This window comes from Enhydra lutris, unplaced genomic scaffold (genome assembly GCF_002288905.1).
Source record: "Enhydra lutris kenyoni isolate GAN:26980312 unplaced genomic scaffold, ASM228890v2 scaffoldscaffold1, whole genome shotgun sequence".
In the NCBI taxonomy this organism is placed as follows: domain Eukaryota; kingdom Metazoa; phylum Chordata; class Mammalia; order Carnivora; family Mustelidae; genus Enhydra; species Enhydra lutris.
The window spans coordinates 1,479,318-1,498,577 of record NW_019154085.1 but is presented as its reverse complement, the minus strand read 5'-3'; the positions used below and the strand labels follow the sequence as shown (position 1 = coordinate 1,498,577).

The window sequence follows — 19,260 nt, the reverse complement described above, 5'->3', positions numbered from 1 at the left end:
GTAATTCTTCCCCTGATTTATCAAATAACTACTTAACCAAGCTGAGGACAGACAATCTATATCCCCACATACATTTCAAGGTGTTTTATGGGTTACCTGGGCTCAGGTGGTATAATACTTTACTCACTCACAACTCTTCCTCCAAAGTCAAAAGATCCTCAATCCTTGAACTCAATTACTTATTTTTAGAAACATTAATCCTATAAAATTGTATTTCAGGTACATTTTATGTGCTATAATTTACCTAAAAAATACATTTTCCCCTGATTATAAAAGCAGTATACGCTCATTAGGTGCACTATACTTTAAAAATAAGTTTAAAATTTAAAAAAATATATTAAAGTCACCAAGAAAGAGTGACCGCTGACCTGGAAAACCATTTACTTTGAGTATTTCCTATTAAAGGCTGCAGATGTAGCGTGTTGAGATCTGATCATCGATACAGCTGTGTGTCCCAGTTTTGTCCTTTTCACTTCTGTTCTGTTTGCATTTTATAACGGCTTTTTCCTATGTCATTAAATATTCTTTTTTTAACGGAAGTACAAGGCAATGCTATATTACTTTCAGGTGTACAACCTAGTGATCTGACAGTTATATACATGATGAAAGGCTCGCCATGACAGTAAGTGCAGTTATCATCTGTCACCACACAAAGTTATTACAGTACTATTGACTATATTCCCTATTCTGTCTTTACGTCTCTGTGATTTATTTTTTTGTAAGTGGAAGTTTGTCCTTCTTAACCGCTTCACTTATTCGCCCCGCCACTCACAGGGCCCTCACCTCTAGCAACCGCCAGTTCATTCTCTGCGTTTATGCATCTGTTTAAGTTTTGTTTTGCTTTTTAGATTCCACATACAAAGGAAATCCTAAGGTATTTTGTCTTTCCCTGTCTTATTTCACTAAACGTAATACCCTCCAGGTCCACCCATGTTGTCACAAAAAGCAAATATTATTTCTAAATGTCATTATTTCACTCTGCCTCATATTCTTTTGTTGGATACAGTAATAACAGAAAAAATTCTTTCCCAAAATATACTCAACAATTTCAGGTACCATTTATGTGCTCGTATTTCCCTACTCAACAGCACCGGTCCCGTACAGAAACTGCTTCTTGAACATACTCATGGAGAAGCACCAGAGCAATAAAACTGAAAATGTACAAACTGAATCCACTACTTTGTTTCCAGGTCTCTCTCTCTCTGTCCATCTGTCTCTGTCTCCATCTCCCTCTGTCTCTCACTCACATTTCCAATCTCAGCACCTACAACCGTCGTCCAGACTCAGAAAGCGGCACCTGCGCCGTCGTGTTGACTCCTCTTGTCTGTAATTCACATGAAATCAGCTCCCCTTTTCGGCCTGCTGAGCTACCGCTGTTTCCCTTCGTTCCCACCAGATCTCCCTCGCCAGCCCTCTGCTATTTCACACCCGGGTTGCCTCACAGGCGCCTAGCGAGCTTTTCTTTCTCCAGCATTGCTCCCACAGCTCTCACCTCTACACCACACCCAAAACAACTTCCGTAACGCAGAAATGTGCTGTGGTCGTTCACTCGCTTCAAGCCTTCTGGTGGCCCCCACTGATGCTCAGGATAACGTCAGAGTCCTCACAAGCTCCCCTCTCGTGAGTCTCACTAGCCTCCTCACCTCATCTCTCCTCTCCACACCACATCCAACCCGGAGTAATTGCTGCTGCAGCTGGACCGGACTGCCGTCAGTTCTTCTAACAAACTACGCATCTTCATAAATGCTGGCAGGGTCCACCGGACGTTCACCCTTAATCCTTTAAGTAGCCCCTCCAGCACACCCCAAGAACAGGCTCAGGGACTTTGCCGGGAATAGTGTCCTGTGCCCTCCTGGAGTGGGTAAAAGAGCACGTCTACAAAATTCTTGTTCACTCAGAACTTCAGCATCTTTACAGATGTAATCAGAGAAAAAATCATTCTGGATCTAGGACGGACCTAAATCCAATGACTGGTACATTCATAAGAAGAGAAGAGGACAAACCTAGGGACACACGGCGAGCAAGGCCATATGAAGAAGACAGAGCTAGAACGTATTTATGCTATCCCAAGGCCAGGGATACCAGCAGCCGTCAGAAGCTAGAAGAAACAAAGAAGGATCCCCCTCTAGATTCTACGACCCTAAGGACACCTTGACCTGAGACGTCTAGTCTCTAGAAGTTTTCTTGTTTCAAACTGCCCAGTCTGTGGTTCTGTTATAGCAGCCCTAGAAACTCGTCCACCGTGTACCTTAAAATTACTGCAATATTCAAGTCGCTGTATTTCAGTTCTTGCTAGACCGGAAACTCCATGCAAACCAAGGACTGGTTCTTCCAGTTCCGTGTTCACTGCTAAGTACAGCAACTGACGCATGACAGGCGATTAATAAAAATACGCACACGGCGCCTGGGGGTTCAGTCGGTTGAGCCGCTGCCTTCCGCTCGGGTCATGATCCCGGGGTCCTGAGATCGAGTCCCCCGTCAGGTTCTCTGCTCAGCGAGGGGCTGCTTCTCCCTCTGCCTGCCGCTCCCCTGCTTGTGCTCACTCGCTCTCTCTCACGAATAAGTAAATAAAATCTTTTAAAAAATGCATAAAAGAATAAATTTCTCATAATAGCAGATATCTTCTGAAACCTGAGTAACACTGTTACTTAATCTACGTTAATTTTCCTTGCGAAATCTTTATCAAGGCATCATTGCTGTCAGAGTTTGGTGGCTTTCGAATGACAGCTCTGAAGAAGGGTTTTAAGAAACGTCCATTGTTTTTACTGCCCCGTATCTATTCCCCATCCTGGTCTCAAAACTCTGAAGTTCCTTTTGGGAATCCAACCTCTCCGTGACTACACAGTCTCCAGAGAATTGTTAATCAAGTGTCCCTGTTGCTGGCAGAGGGCAAATAATTCAAACTCAGCCATGCAGACCCCCTCTGTGTGCTGCCACGCAGGACTGGGCCAGGGTGAGCTGCAGGACGTCTCCTTCGGTCTCCCCAGCTTCCTGGAGAAGCTGTGACTCCTCTCTTCCCTGCAAGCTGTCATGGCTGATGACCTTCCCATTCTCCGAACTAACTCCTATCCTCTCAGCAGACTGCTTTTTTGATTAAACTACCGACAACGAGTTTCTGTTACTTGCCATCTAAGAACAGTAACGGCCGGCGAGACTCTTCAAACGCAGACGCGACTACTAGGAAGGACAGACTGCTGGACAAACAGTGGTTCTTTTGCAGACGGTCACCTGACCAAAATGTCCCAGGCCGGATTGCCCGGCCCCTGACGGACGAACCACGCGATTTGTAACTTGTGGCTGCCAGCTTCCTTCTCTGACACAGCCATTTCCATTTCTGCACGTACTGCACGTATTAGTGTAAAACCTTCTCCTTCACTTATTTCTATCTCTACAGATAAAAATTATCCTTTGAAAAATTTTTATTTTCACTGAGCTAGAGTTTCTCAATGTAAATCATGCTCTAAAAAGCAAATTAAAATATTTTATTAAAAAAATATTACCTCTAGGGGCACCTGGGTGGCTCAGTGGGTTAAAGCCTCTGCCTTCAGCTCAGGTCATGGTCCCAGGGTCCTGGGATCGAGCCCCGCATCAGGCTCTCTGCTCAATGGGGAGCCTGCTTCCTCCTCTCTCTCTGCCTGCCTCTCTGCCTACTTGTGATCTCTGTCTGTCAAATAAATAAAATCTTAAAAAAAAAAAAGTTACCTCTAAACATGTAAAGGCTTTGGTAAAATACACGACACCCTTGAGACAGGAATTATTAGTTTACATTAAAAGGCCCATAGTTCACCACTTTGCAATATAGAGACCAATGTATCTGATAACCACTTTGCTAGGTTTTACTATGTCATTCAAATAATAATTAATTTATAGTCATTCACTACAATTATGTATTACGTAAATATACAGGATTCCCTTAAATCTTCTCATAAAATGAAAACTAGTGTTACTATATGGATAGAGATTATTCTGAACATCATTAATTATTGGAGAAGCATCATTTACGTATATAGATACACTGAGCATAAATTTTAAATGTACAGCCAAAGGTCAGTGATACCAAAATGGTTTTCTCAATTTCTTGAATGGGTTAAAGGTTATTTTCTTTTGTATTTAAATTCCAGTAAAGCATAATACATCTCCTGAATGGGATGTGAGTTCGCTCTCCACTGAAGATCTCCCTAGAGACTCTTCAGACAAGACAGCTTTAGTCTTATCACAACAGAAAGGGGCAAAAGAAATTATACTTCTAGTTCTTTTCTGCTTTCTTAACATTGCAGTACATTTCTGTCATCTCTATTCTACACCTCACTGTCTTGAATGACTACATTCTATTCCTCAAACTCTCTGCCTAATAGATTGTAATGTCCATGAGGATGTACCTTTTCATACTCCTAAAAGCTTAAAACCACATTATACTCAGAGTTGAATCTAAACTTCATTTATGATCTCAATCACTAAACTTGCCCTCTCTGTCACATATTCTTGACTTTCTACTTCTGCACATTTACACCAAACAGGCATTTGCCCTTACCTACCCCTAAATTTCCCAGTCTTACCACATGGTGAGCCAATCATTTCCTTTTCTCTTTCGTTTGTTTCTATCTTAGGCTAATCGGTAAGGTTAGCCATTTTATTGATGTCAGGCCTCTTCTGTCTTCAACTCTTTGTTCTGTAACATTAGTTTTCACAGATGAAAACCTATCCTGTGCCGCTAATGATATCAGACACTCTGCTCAGCGCAAAAACAAACAGAACCTGTGTGATTACTGGATAAAGAGAACCCCAGACAAAGGCGAACAAAAATGAAAGAAAACAATTTTATATAATTTCATTGATCTACATTAAGGAATGATTAAAGGTAAAACTTGAATAGTATGAAGTCAGGATTCAGATGGCAAGGGTCTTCTATTTCCTGAGAATGTTACTTAAAGGGAGCGGCATAATCCTATTCGGGTTTTCAAAAGCCTCTTTTTGGGGAAAGGTCTGACGGGGAAAAGCTCGGAAACAGTCTGACAGCTTAGCAAGTATCTGGCTAGTTTTGAAGAAGCAACAGAAGCCAGTAGTCAGTAGAAGAGAGACTGCAAAGAGAGACAAGCTAGAAAAATTTAAGGAACAGAGTGAAAAAGACTGGTTAACTAATTGCAGATTATGGGTATTAATAAAAAAAAGGAATTCAGATTGACTCAGTTTCCCAGACTGACTCTCCAAATGGAAGGTAATTCTAATCAGAGAGGTAGGATACTTTGAAGAACGTGAGATGGTTGTGATCTCTGACCTGTAGGGTTGGGTCCATCTACAAGACACACCAGAGGAAGGGAGGCATCTAGACATCTGAGGGAACAGGCAGCCTCGAAGATGGCTTCCAGTAACCTCTGCTTCCTGGCACTGATGCCCTTTCGTGATTCCCCTGCCCTTGAACGTGGGCCGGAGCTGAAACTCACGTCTACGGTACTGAAGATGGCAGAAGTGGCGGTACATTAGGGATACGTCAGTTTCCTGTGGCTGCCCTAACAAATAACCACAAACGGGGTGACTTAAAACAACAGAAGTTTATCCTGTCACGGTTTTGGAGGCCAGTAGTGAAAGTAAATTGTCAGGAAGCCACACTACCTGTACAGGCTTGGAAGGAGGTTTTGTTCTTGCCTCTTCCAGGTTCTGGCGGCTCCGGGTGGTCCCTGACTTGTGAGGGTGTCACGCGAGTCCTGCCTCTGTCTTCACAGGGTCTTCTCCTCTCGTAAGGACACAAGCCACTGGACTATCGGGCCTCATCCGGTTCATCCAGGATGATGGCACTCAAGATCCTCTGTTGAGCTCAATCTTCAAAGACTCTTTCCAAGTGTCGCATCCACAAGTACCACAGGTTAGGACTTGAACATATGTTTTCGGGGCCATCACAAAACTCACTACACATGGAATGACACTTCCTACATTCGGCCAGAAAGGGGTGTTGTTTCCATAGACGTGCTCACTTTCACTCCCTCTTGGACTGCTTGTCCCAGGGAAAACTAACTCCCATATCGTCAGGCAGCCCTATGGAGAGAGCCCCCCACCCCCACGGCTGAGCCGGGACGTGGACTCTTCAGCACCAGATGAGCTCTGAAATGACTGCAGGTCCAGCTGACGGCATGACAGCAACGTCATGGGAGACCTTGAGCCAGAGGTCCCAGTTAAACTATGTCTGGAAACTGTAAGATACTCCGTAAGCACTGTTTCAGCCTGGTAAGTTTGGAAGTGATTTATCGCACAGCAATAGAACACTAACACGGAGCTCACACAAATGTCAAGGCCAGGTCACCAATAATTAAGACAAGCCACAGAAACAATTCAGTACAGCATTTAAGAAATATTTACAGAGTATCCTCTATAAAACTAAAGTTTGTATCTGTAATGATGAATGATAAGCCAACCCTCAAGAATCTTAGAGCCTCGGAAAACGATAGACAAGACCACAGCGCATGGTATGACGGAGGAATGTAAACCGGCTCACGGTACATCACACATAGAAGGGGGATCTGGTCCAGATTCCAAAAGTCAGAGAAGACTTCCTGGAGAAGTTGAATTCTTCCCTTCCCCAAACTGACCTACCTATAACTATACATTATCAAAGTTCTCTTCCTTTTAACAATGCAAAATTTAAGACTCCTCTAAGGAGTAATCTCACTTTTCCTGTCCGTTGCACTAAGACTCCTGTAATGGATTTATCTAAGCTTTTAGGGCAAGAACATATATCCACTTCGGCCACCAAAAAGGCTGAAGCTAAGTTACATACACAGCGGTTACTAATCTTTACTTCGTATTTCATGTTTTGTTTGGTGTAACTGGTTTTTACCCTTATTGTACTTTTACTTTCATTTTAAGGAAACTCCATCACTTTTAGTAGTAAACGAATCCTCGATTACACAAGGAATTGCAACGAAAGCTACAAAAAGAACACAGTGAGAGAGGACATTAAAGTCCTCAGTGTTCAAAACCGAACCTATAATTTTACCAACAAAATAATCTCACTTTTGCCATATTTTCCCCATTTTTGTTAATTCCATCGACTTGCCCCTCTTGCCTAATGTAAAAGACCCTCCCCTTGACCTCCCGGCACTTACACCACTGCCCGGTTTTACTTACATTAATCTCACCCTAGATAAAATTTCCATTGTTTCTTCTTTGAATTCTTCCAATGTTTAGAAACATTGCCTCCTTGGTAACCTCATCAGACGCGATGTCTCTGAGAAAACCCCACCAGCTGATAATCTAGTACCTTCATCTCAACATAAGTAGTTACCAACTAGTTCGTTTAAAAATGTGATTCAGTTGGGGGTGCCTGGGAGGCTCAGTCGGTTAAGTGTCTGCCTTCAGCTCAGGTCATGATCTTAGGGTCCTGGAATCCCTGCTCAAGAGGAAGTCTGCATCTCCCTCTCCCTCTGGCCCTCCCCTCCTCAAATAAATAAATCATTTTTAAAAATGCGATTCAATTCTTAAGCTACCGTGGCGTATTACATTCGTCGGTCTGCGTGCCTCATCCCCCACACTACAAGCTCCTCAGGAATGATTACGTCTTCATCTTTTTTTCTACAGTTTCTCAAGTTCTTCAAGTACGTGGCAAACAGCAAGAGTTTAACAAGTGCTGATGAAAATGAAAGGGAAAGTCTGTAAATCATCTCCCTTCCTCTTGGTCTGCTCCCCCTGCCGTAGTCTAACACATATACGGCTTCTTAAAGGACTGCACGACCATCTCATCCCCTGCAGCTGTTCCTTCACTGTATAATGATGAAATACAAACGCCTCAGCACAGAAATCCAAATCCACAACATATTTCCCATCACTCCACTGTATCTACCTTATCCTTCCCGTGTCCTGAACACCCCCTTACTTTCTCAGCTGCGTACCTTCGCTCCAAGTCGGCCCTCCATTTCCATGTCTGGCCTTCAAAGTTCTACCTACTCTGAAAAGCACAACTCAACTGGTCTGTCTCATTTTTGAAGTGTTCTTGGCATCTAGCACATTCTACTTTTACCTAAGGAACTAAAATATATTTCTTATCTTGCCACATTTTATTGAAAATTAAAAGAGATAAGAAAATACTTCTATACCTTCCTGTCCTTAATGTCTACCATCACCACTACCATCAATGATAATCAAATAATCATAGTGCTTACTTAGGCTTAGTACAAGAATAAATTTCCACTAAATACTAATTGAATAAATATATTTGTTATCATTTATAAATAATGTATTTTTAGACAGTGTAGAAAGATTATGGATATATAATATTTGCTTTTCTTTTATATTTAGTTATGTAAGAGATACATTGGTTGAATATACGTGAGTAGACGATGCTACTGCTTACAAGTAAAATTTAGAAGGTTAACGTAACTGTGAAATTTTTTCTTCAACCCAAACTAGGTTTTGTTTGGGAATTTCTTTGAACGAAAACATTTTAAGTCATGGATCAACATTTTCAAGAACGGCTAACAAAAACTGTAACTGTAACTCATTACTACTTTCTGGAGGTAAATTCAGAAATAACAAAAAGCCTTTGAAATTTTATAGCCATTGAGCCAGTGATGCTAATTTTAGTAACTCTACCAATGCAAAAAGAGTGATGTACATACCAATCTATCTACAAAGATATAATGAATAAGAAACACATCTCAAAAATATTTTAAAATCATTTATGTTTAACAGATACAAAGAAAAATATGAAACATTAATTTATACTGTCAGAGCAAAACAGATTTGTTACAAAAATAATAAAGAAATTCAACAAAGAAACATCCCAACTTCGTTTCAAGCGGAAAACCAATAAAACCTTAAATGATATAGAACAAAATGGTAACAGAAGTTTTTTGGTTTTATTTATTTATTTTTTTAAGTAGGCTCCAGGACCAGTGTGAAGCCCAACTCTGGGCTTGAACTCTCGATCCCTGAGATCAAGACCTGAGCTGAAATCAAGAGTCAGACAATCGACTGAACCACACAGGCGTCCAGGAAGTTATTTTTTGAAACACAAGTTCATTTGTGATTTTAATTTTATTTTGTTTTTGCTTTTATGTATTTTAACATATCCTGCAATAAAACCATCTCTTTAAATATTTAGTACAAAAAAATTGTTTATAGTTTCAAATTTTTTTCAAAATGGTGTTAAGTATGTAAACAACCACTTATTCTTACCTGGGAGAGCTTGAATATAGTTGAAAGAATATGCAGACTCTTGACTTCGAATAGTTTCAATCATACAGTCACCATCTGAGTTCTTCAATTATTTTCTCTCCTATGTATATCAAAAGGAATCACATATAACTAAAAATAAAATTAAAATTGGATGGAATAGAAGTAACCAATAATTACACTTATGTGTATTTTAAATCAGAACCTATGGTACATACTCTAAAATGTTTCTTGTGAAAGTTCAAGAAAGTTACTTCATAGAAAACAAAACAAAACAGAGGTAAAGCATGTAATTTTTTTTTTTTGGAAAGCTAGAGTAATAGATTGCTAGATAAGGTCAAATACCAAAATTGCTAGATAATAAGTTAAGTGTTTTAACTCACGGAGATGTTACTATGAAAGCACAGTGATGACGGCTGACAGTACCCCGCTTCCCTGTGGGCTGCCCAGCCAGCCCCAGCTACCTCCCTCAGTTCTCAGCTAATTAAACCAACCAAGCGCATACTCTGTCCCTGATTAAGAAGATGAAACAGACTTTTAGAAAGCATTGATCTATTTTAACTTTCATTCCACTTCCACTGCTGTGGAGAAGCATTCAGGTAACTCATCCTTCTATTCATTTTCACGCTATGTGAGAAGAGACGTAGAGGCTGATTAAGATTTTTACATTTTTTTTTCCCAACAGATGAAAGGAAAAAGTCTTTCCAGATGCAACACAAATTATACCTTCCCTTAATTTGGTCATTTCAAATGTACCTGTGATATAAATTTCAAATACTAGCAAAATGTTCACAATACAGCATGTCTTCTTGCCAAAATAGCTGGGTTTTTTCTCTGTTTTGTTTTCCCAAAAATACAAACATGTATCTCACTCTTTTGTTCTGCTTTCTTCCATAATTTTGATACAGACCATTGGTAAACCCAAATCCAAGACTTTGACTTTCTCAAATTATAGACCAGAGACACATTTCAAATATTTTATTTCTGCCTCTTTGTATCTAAGCCATCTGAATATTCTGAACACTGTGTTTTTCCTTCTCACCCACAATTTTCTTCAGAAGTCTGTTTGTCTATTTGCTCACACTATTCCTGCTCTTTTTCTAACAAAATTTGAGAAAGAAAAGAGAGGATGTTCATTTGGGTGACCCCAGAGGCAAACTCTGAAGTAGTAATTCAAGTAAGTTTTTGGGAAGATGCTGAAGGAAAGGGTTTATGGAGATAATCCATAACATCTGCCACAACAGACAGAGACCGTCAAATTTGAATTAAAATATGAGCATGGTTTATTTTAAGGCCATATGTGGGTATTTTATAATTTTCGTGAAAAAAAGTTTATCTACCCAGTGATGCTATTATTTACTAAATCACATAGTACTCTCTTAGTGTTTACTGAATCTTAGGGTATATTCATGATACGATTCATTTTCTCTTTCCTCAAAATATAAAGGCTCCATGACCACATACCTCCAGCTTTAGAATTCAAACATGACACAGCTAAAAGGTAACCATGAAACTATGTCATCATTTCCAAAGTGACTAGATAATTTTTCTTTTTTGTCTTGGGGAGAAGGGAGAAAAGGGAAGACAAAACTAGCTCTTTTAGCATAATGGTGATTTCTCCATTTTATGCAAATATTGGTCTCATGAAAATAAGTAAGAAAGAAATCACCTAAGATAACATAAGTAACCAAACTATTCCAAAAAATCCCATTCTGAAATATTATAGGAAAGTAAATATTTTCCTTAAAGTGGCTAATACAATTTAACACCCTCACAGGTTTTATTTCTATCTCAGACTGACTGAAACCCAGTCTTACTGAGGAAGTGTTTTCAGACGAGAATATTCCATGCAATGTGACAGAATGAAGACGAGCACTGAGACACCCACATCGAAGAACAAGAACGAACTTGTGCTTCCATCTTTTTCCTGCGAGAGAGTGACCTGCACTCTGAAGTGGGACTGTGGTTCCATGTCTGATACGATTACATTTGTGCACAGGAAGAGCATTTTCAAATAGTCTTGCAAAAAAATAAGATGTTCATAGGTTGTTCTTTTGAATACATATTTTTAAATATAAAATCCTGATTCCAATTTGAATGATTCTTAAAATTTGAGTATGACCCTAATACACTCAATTTCATCTTATTTTGCCAGCACTTATTAGATTGACATGAAATTCGAAGGTGTGCACGAAATGAAGCAAAGAATCATGTCTTCACCAGAACCTTCATTTTTCCCAACACTAAAGAAACTAACATTGTTAACACTGTGATATGACTAGATGCTTCAATCTGTTAGTGCAACACGGCACCTTCAAGTACTTCATACACAGTAAAGCCAATTAAAATAAACAAGTCAGGCTAAGACACATTTCTACTTGTCATCAAATGAAACAGAAACCAGCATTATCAGGATCTTAAAACTTTCTCAAAATCATTTTGCTACTTATTTTTCTCTTTGTAGCTAGCCCCAAGAATTTAGCAATATCTCAAACTATTATACAAAATGTTGCAAAAAAATGTCTTCCTAGATACTCATCTTTTATTCTCTATGGGCATCAAAATTCAAATATACAAAATCAGATCTTCGGCCTGTGATATTCTTTTTTCTTTTTTTTTCTTGTCTTCTGATTTTAATTAATACTAAAATTTCTGTTCTACTTATTCAAGCAGAAACCTGGCATTATCATAATCCTTCATTTCCTTTGCCCAGAATAAATTCAATTCTACTTAATACAAAAGACGCCATTTTGTTTCTTCTCCCAGTTACATCCTCACCAACGTATCAGCAGTCAGCCACGAGCGGTCTAACAAGTAAGCTGGTCACATCACCCTCTGGACAAGGTCCAAGCGACTTAGCATGCATTAGCATGCTAGTCCAAATGCCTTAGAATCTCTTCCTAATAATGTCTTGTCAAAGATTTTCACTCTAATGCCCGAAAACGGTATAAACTGTCATGGTGGCTTGGGGCAGTCATTTCCTGTTCGCGTTCGTCTTCTCACTGAGGTGGCGGCACACCTACAGTCATAACTACACCCCACGCTCTAAGGAATGTGAAGCTAGAAAATTAATTCAGTTCATCGGACAAATACCCATTGAGCACGTACCGAACACCCAACTGCACCGGTCATCAGGGAGAAGAAAACAAGTCCAAGTCCTCCTTCGCATTTGTCAGTTGACAAGGACTATGTCAACAGCAAGGTCGAGTGCTAAAGAAACATAGAGAATGTTTAGGAAAATCCTACGTAAAAAAGGATGGGATCTGTGAACCTTTGGTTTAGAAGTCATCTAATGAAGAAACTGGGAAAGACCACCGTCGGCAGAGGGAACAGCAACAGCGAAGGCATATGACTGAGAAACAACGTGCCACCCTCGAGGACAGGCAAGCGGTTCGGTAGACACGATTTGAAACGAGAATGCTTCCAGAATTGTTTTATAAGAGATCTGAACACTAAGATAAGGCCATTATCAGAAAGGCTCTTGAACACCATACTGTAAAATTTGGATTTTTACCCTAAAGACGATGGGAGTATGATAAAACAGGGAAGGGTACAATAAGATAAGTATTTCGGGAAGATCATAAGGCAAATGTGGCTCTGGAGACCATGGAAGAGAGAAGCTGAGAGAGGAAACTGCTCCATAGAAATCTATGTATATTTGTTAGGTGGTAAAATGGAAGTATAGACTCTGGGCATTCGTATTTGTAAGCTGGAATGGTGCTTGGGATTTAATTTATGTAAGAACAGAGCAAGACCAAGACAGCTCTGGCCCTGGGCTTTCCTATTCTGAGAGATGTCAGTCTGGACCAAGAATTCATATCATCTGTTGTCATTCCATGTGCATTTTAAGTTCCCTTTCCTCGGCTCTCATTATGGAAAGAAAAAAGTGACAGAGGATGACATATGACAAACTATTTCAGAATTAATAACAATTTTAAATTCACCAATTTAAAAACAAATTCAACCTAGTTCTTTCCTCTGCATTTGACATGAAACTTTTAGAGGTGCTTTGAAGCTGTCACCAGCAGGAAATTTTCCTAATTAGAAGAAATAGGAGAACAATTATCAAGTCATTCACCCTTTCTGGTGAAATCGGTGGAAAACACAAGTCACTTTCTGTGAAACTTTTGGTTATTATATTTTTCAGCCTGACTGGGTTAAGGTAGAACCTTTGTTCTTTTTTACCATTAACTCTTCACCCACTTTGGTTTCTCAAATATTAAGAACCATTTAAGGAAAAAACACAGTAAAGCAATGAGATGGATCCGAAACACTGACAACAGGCCATAGGTTAAAAATTCATGATGGGGGATGCCTGGGTGCTCACTCGTCAGGCGTCTGCTTTCGGCTCAGGTCCTGGGATTGAGCCCCACATGGGGCTCCCTGGTCAGTGGGGAGTCTGCTTCTCCCTCTCCCTGTGCCTGGTGCTCCCTCTGCACGCTCTCTTTCTCTCAAATAAATAAAATCTTAAAAAAAATTCATGATGGGTTAATGAATGACATAGGACAGAGTGAAAATCATACTAGGGTAGAAAAACTTTTTTTAATGCAGTAGGAATTCGAAGAGTAAAATAAATTTGACTAGGAAAAGGGATGGAAATCAGCGATGTTTGGAGGAATGACGAAGAAAGAAGACCAAGAGAGCAACAGGAGAGGAAGCTATTCTCCCGCAATCCATCATCAAAAGTCTGAGATTCACTCCGTTTGAGCGGGGAAGGTGACACTGGGAACACAGAGGCACTGATTTGCCTCGGCCAACGAGGGCGCCTTCCTGGACATGCAGATACAGTCACCTCTCCTCAATCACACGGCTGCTGTACACGGTAAAGGGGCTTCAGCCACAGAAGACCAGCGCATCATAAACACAGTGGCAGGGAAATTAACAAATCAACACTATACATCATAAGAATTTAGAGAGAAATACATGAGATATTCCATCCATAGCAGTCATCCCTGTGCCCGGCACATAAAAACACGACTTAGTAATTCACGTCACTTTACTGCTTCTGCCATCGTCCCCCTTCCGCATTACAGAGAAACTGCAGTGCGCATCTCTGCACAGGAATTTTGGGTTCATCTCAAATGACTGCTTTATCGTGCTCTCCTGAAAGTGAAATTACTAGTTCCAAAGTATTTGATCTTTCAGGGATTTTCATACACATCACCAACGTGTTTTCTAGAAAGTTCTACCAACAAAGGCTTCCATCAACAGCAGGTGAAAATGCTAAGTGCAACCACCCTTACCAGCAATGATTTTTTTTTCTTAATCTTTTGCCAATTTGATTGTTCAAAAACGTGTCTTTTTCTAAAGTGTGTGTTTCTTTAACTACAAGTAAGGCACAGCTTTTATGTGTTAGATTTATTAAATATCTTATAATTTTTATTTTCCTTTCGGCATACTGTTTTTATATTTTAATGAGCTTTTTGGAGATTTTGATATAAATAAATGCCTCAGGGCCTTTGAACCTTTTATTCTCTCTGCCTTCATTGCTCTTCTTCCGGGTAACCACACTCACCACTCAACCCCTTCATTAGGTAAGGAAAGGTCGGTTTTCAGTTTCCCTTAATGTCTATAAGACAACGTAAGCTGCTAGTCCTTACTTTAAGATCTTGGCTATGAGCTGATATAAAGGCATTCAAGCAGCTAAATCATTATCAAAGGTGTCAAAAAATTTCATTTAATGGTTATATCTAATATATTTTATAAATTTAATTAGTTTTAATTTTTTGACTAATCGTCTTACTTAGTTCTAATATGCTAGGATTATTTCTAAAACACTGAAAATACGGATTTCAACACCACGTTCTTTAAAAACGGAATTTTGTTCAAATATTCTCAGTACTTTGAGCTCCTTCTTCTGTCCTTCCTTCCTTTGTCCCTCCTGTCCTCCTTACTTTCTCTACACTCTTCTTTCCTTCCTTCATCTCAGAAAACAAAATCATGAGTTACTATTCAGGAAACAAACAAACAAAAAAAAATTTACAAAATACCTATGCTAAAAGCCACCCTTAATTAAAAAAAAAAACAACTTTATTATTTAAAAAGTTGTAAAACCATACAAATATATTTAGTGTTTGAGGAAAGGAGCACCTACTCAATAAAGGCTCTTAGGAAGCATTTTTGTAAACAGCCACACAACAGAGACTGCTCAAATGAAGGAAATCAAGAAACTATGGTTGATTCCTTAATAAAAAATTGGGGCAGAGAACATTCATAAACTTGGGTTACATAAAAATTCTTTAATTTTTCCAGTCCTGTGGAGTTTAATTTTCCTTATGTTAATGTCTACGAAGTATGTAATGTATTTAAAGGCAAATTTCAGTGAGTTGCAATTCCATGTTTCAATTTCCCACAGTAAAGGTAGGGGTGGGGAGGAGAGTTTTATTCTTCTTTGTTTCTATTCTAAAATAATTGCAATAGCACCATAATTGGATAAAATTAAATTATACAAACAATGCTCAATAAAACCTAGAAAACCTTGTGTATCAATGTAATTCAGCACATGAAAAGTATATACACACAGCCACTATTAACTAAACAGTTACCATCTTATGGATGAAGAAACAGCCTTTTGAGATGCTATCATCACGAGTATGGTTATGTTTCAAGGCCTTTTTTCAGTAATCAAACATTTTCAGTATCAAGACTTTGCCATCATCCCTTGTTAATCTGCTATGAAATATCAGTGTACCATTTTAACTGGCTGTTCTTTTGCTCAATGGTTTTTTCACCTAACAGCATACATTTCACTCTTCATTTAATTTAGTATATACATACATTGGCCTTTCCTGCCACCACACCCCCATGGGAAAAAAAAAAAAAGTAAGCAAAAAAACAAAACAAAACAAAACAAAAAACCACATTCTCATAACTGCCCCTGGATTTTCTTTGCAGACCTGTACTTCTTCCCTTCTTCCTCGCATGTTATGTTTCACTGAGGGGGGCTCTGGTGCTAGTTCCACCTAGTTCCACTAGTTCCACTAGTTTCACTGGCTAGTTCCAGTGGCCAAGAAGAGTACGAGGACCCTAGCCCTTCGTTACTTTTCAGGAATTTGGAAATGTGCACTATGTGCACTATGTGCACTATGTTAAAGTAAGGAAAATCAAATCAGCACCTTTTTCTAAAACTATTTATAAAAGAAACCATCCCTTTCATATGAGTTGATTAAACTGAGGACTGAAAGACTGACGGCCATTTTGTCCTCAGGCCTGGATTCAGCCTTGCCTGAAGCATCTAGAACTTTAAATTATAATAACCAACATGTATTTTTTAACTGAATTTTAATTGGTTTTCTGTCAAGTTCAAGCAAATTATCACTCTGGAATATATACTGTTTACTAATGTAAATATATAATTTATTGAATTTTCATTTTACTTTCTCCAAGTTGAGCTAACACTATAAAATGGGCCAAATAATTGAAAGATATATTGGAAAAAAATAAGATTTTCTACAAAACTGTTATTCAGCTACTTTTTGGTATTCTGAAGACATCTGAAGAAAAGGACATGGTAGGTCACACAAGGCTTCAGCAGACGGGAAGGGGCAGCCGGCGGCTCAGTCTGTTAGGCTACTGAGAGGACATGGTAGGTCACACAGGGCTTCAGCAGACGGGAGGGGCAGCCGGCGGCTCAGTCCGTTAGGCTACTGAGTCTTGATTTTAGCTCGGACTACAGTCTCAGGGTCCTGGGGTCAAACCCCGCCCGGGGTTCTGTGTTCGGCAGACTCTGCTCAAGAGTCTCTCTCCCTCCTCCCCTGTCCCTTTGCCCCTCCCTCTCAAATAAATAAATAAATAAATATTTTCTTAGTTTTTTATTTAAGATTCTATTTATTTAGTTATTCATCTGAGAGAAAAAGACAGAGATCGTGAGAGAGAGCACAAGTGGAGAGCAGGGGCAGAGGCAGAGGGAGCAGTGAGAAGAGAGCGATGCAGGGCTGGATCCAACGACCCTGGGATCATGACCTGAGCCAAAGGCAGATGCCTAACCAACTGAGCCACCCAGGCACCCCACAAATATCTAAAAAAAAAAAAAAAAAAAGAAGAGGGCAGAACTTACATAATTTAAAATGTTTCCTTTTCTTTTTGTTTTTGTTTTTGAAAACGTTTGTGTTTTCTTAAGAAATGATACAATATAGGGGGCACCTAGGGGTCTCAGTCGGTTCAGCATCTGCCTTCAGTTCAGGTCATGATCCCAGGGTCCTGGGATCGAGCCCCGCATGGGGCTCCCTGTTCAGTGCAGAGCCTGCTTCTGCTTCTCCCCCTGCCCTTCCCCCTGCTTGTGCTCACATGCCTCTCTCCTTCTCTCAAATAAATAAATAAAATCTTAAAAAAAAAGATATGATATGGGCTTTCATGAACTCTGGACTGGAGCACTGCATTAATCACACACGCTACTGAAGACTGTGAATGTGACTGATTTATACAACTGGTAAACAAAGTCAGGACGGATATGAACACCTTTATAAATCCGACATGCAAAAGGAGATGTGCATCATTTTATTAATTAAAAAAATTACACAAGATGAATAATATCCCTTCATTCCTGATGACTTAATGTTATCTTTTGTATAAAAGCAAATAAAGTCCTGATTGGCAGCTGAACAGAATTATTCCTACTCGATTCTACTTTTGTTTTCTTTGGAGCTTCTCACAGACAACACCTAAGTGAACTCTGTGCCTTACCAACCGGTTATAGAAGTTTCCGGGTAGTTAGTGATGTTGACCCTTGAACCTTCTGTAGCTCTTCCCTATCTGATAAGGGTTTGATATCTACTATGCAGTACCTCAATGGCCTATCAAAAATAAAGACTTGAACTATCAGTGTTTACAAAGCCGGAAAAATAAATCCAACTTTATTTTGCAAGAGACTTAATAAGGCTATATCAGATAACTGGGTGTACAGTTTCACTATTTTTGAAGACTCAGTGCACAAAATATCATTAAGACCCCAAGAAGTTCTCCCCAAATAAATGTCAGCTATAAAGAAAGGTTTAGCTTTGCTTTTCTTCACTGTTCCCCTGTTTAAAAAAATAATAATAATAATAACCATTTTCCTTTTTTATTAAGTAGGTTCAAATGTAATATGATATCTCAATAAGCCTTGTTCTCCAGGGTACCTGATCCTTCCCCAGAATTCTCTTCTCCCCTTGTTAGCCCCATCTCAAACAGCACTCAATGAACTACCATCACTGAAGAAAGAGGTCTTAGATTATAACCGTATGTTTGAATCACTCCTTCCCCAACCCCACAGGATAGAATCTAAGCTATAAATGAATATAGAAAATACTTATAATGAACACGCATATTTACCCAAGCTACGAAGTTCTTTCTCTGCAGCCTCCTCTGTTACACATTTTCTTCATCAGGAGGGAGTGATTTCTATCCTCACCAAACATCAACGAGATCTCTAGTTTTTCAGTTATTCTTCAATCGCTTTGTGATAAATGAAGATAGTTTCCTATCTGTGAGCAAAGAAGATTACAATCATCTCATTTGAACCTAATCCCCAAGTTCCAGAACCCAAAGATATGGTTTAACACAGAGCAGGCCTTTTCTTTGTTCACAGATTTATCAAAAAAAGTAAAAACTGTGGCAATGTCATCATAATTGGGTCAAGTCTAATTTCATTGCACAAATATTTTGCATGTGAGTTAGGTCAAAGTCCACCACAGAGCTCTCGCCACAGGACGCTAATAACACCTGTGCTTCCTCTCCTGGGGCTTAGGCTCAAAGGAGCCGCCCATCCATAAAAGCACTTTCAGGAGTGTAAAGTACTGTGCAAATACGAGGTCTTGTTACTAGCGAAAAGGACACATTCCAGGAGAAGTTACAACCTGTGCTGAGAAAACAAACTGTGCAAGCAAAGTCCCCTTTCCCACCAAGTGATGTCAGAGCCTGCACGTGCCAGGAAAGTCTCTGCGAGGACGTCCTGTGGGAATCCAGTATTGACCGCGGAGAAAAGAAGGTCCTGCCACACACCAAGCACACCTGATTTCCACGCTCTCGGTAGTTAAAAGAAGTCAATGACCAAAAAGTGGTCTTCCAAACGCTCTAGATCTATTTTGAGGTGGAAAGTACAACTGTTAGCCATAGCAGGTC

General features: G+C 39.6%; 1 protein-coding gene across 2 annotated transcripts in view; it reads right to left on the bottom strand.

Moving 5' to 3' along the window:
- LOC111143622 (GULP, engulfment adaptor PTB domain containing 1) overlaps nucleotides 1–18,532 on the bottom strand; it is a 181,886-nt gene extending 163,354 nt beyond the window's left edge. For both annotated transcript variants that reach the window (XM_022497454.1, XM_022497457.1), the window contains exons 1-2: nucleotides 18,472–18,532; nucleotides 9,166–9,265 (exon numbers count right to left, since the gene is read on the bottom strand). The gene's annotated coding sequence lies outside the window, so the exon portion shown is untranslated. The remainder of the gene's footprint in view (nucleotides 1–9,165; nucleotides 9,266–18,471) is intronic.
- Nucleotides 18,533–19,260: the final 728 nt, after the last annotated feature.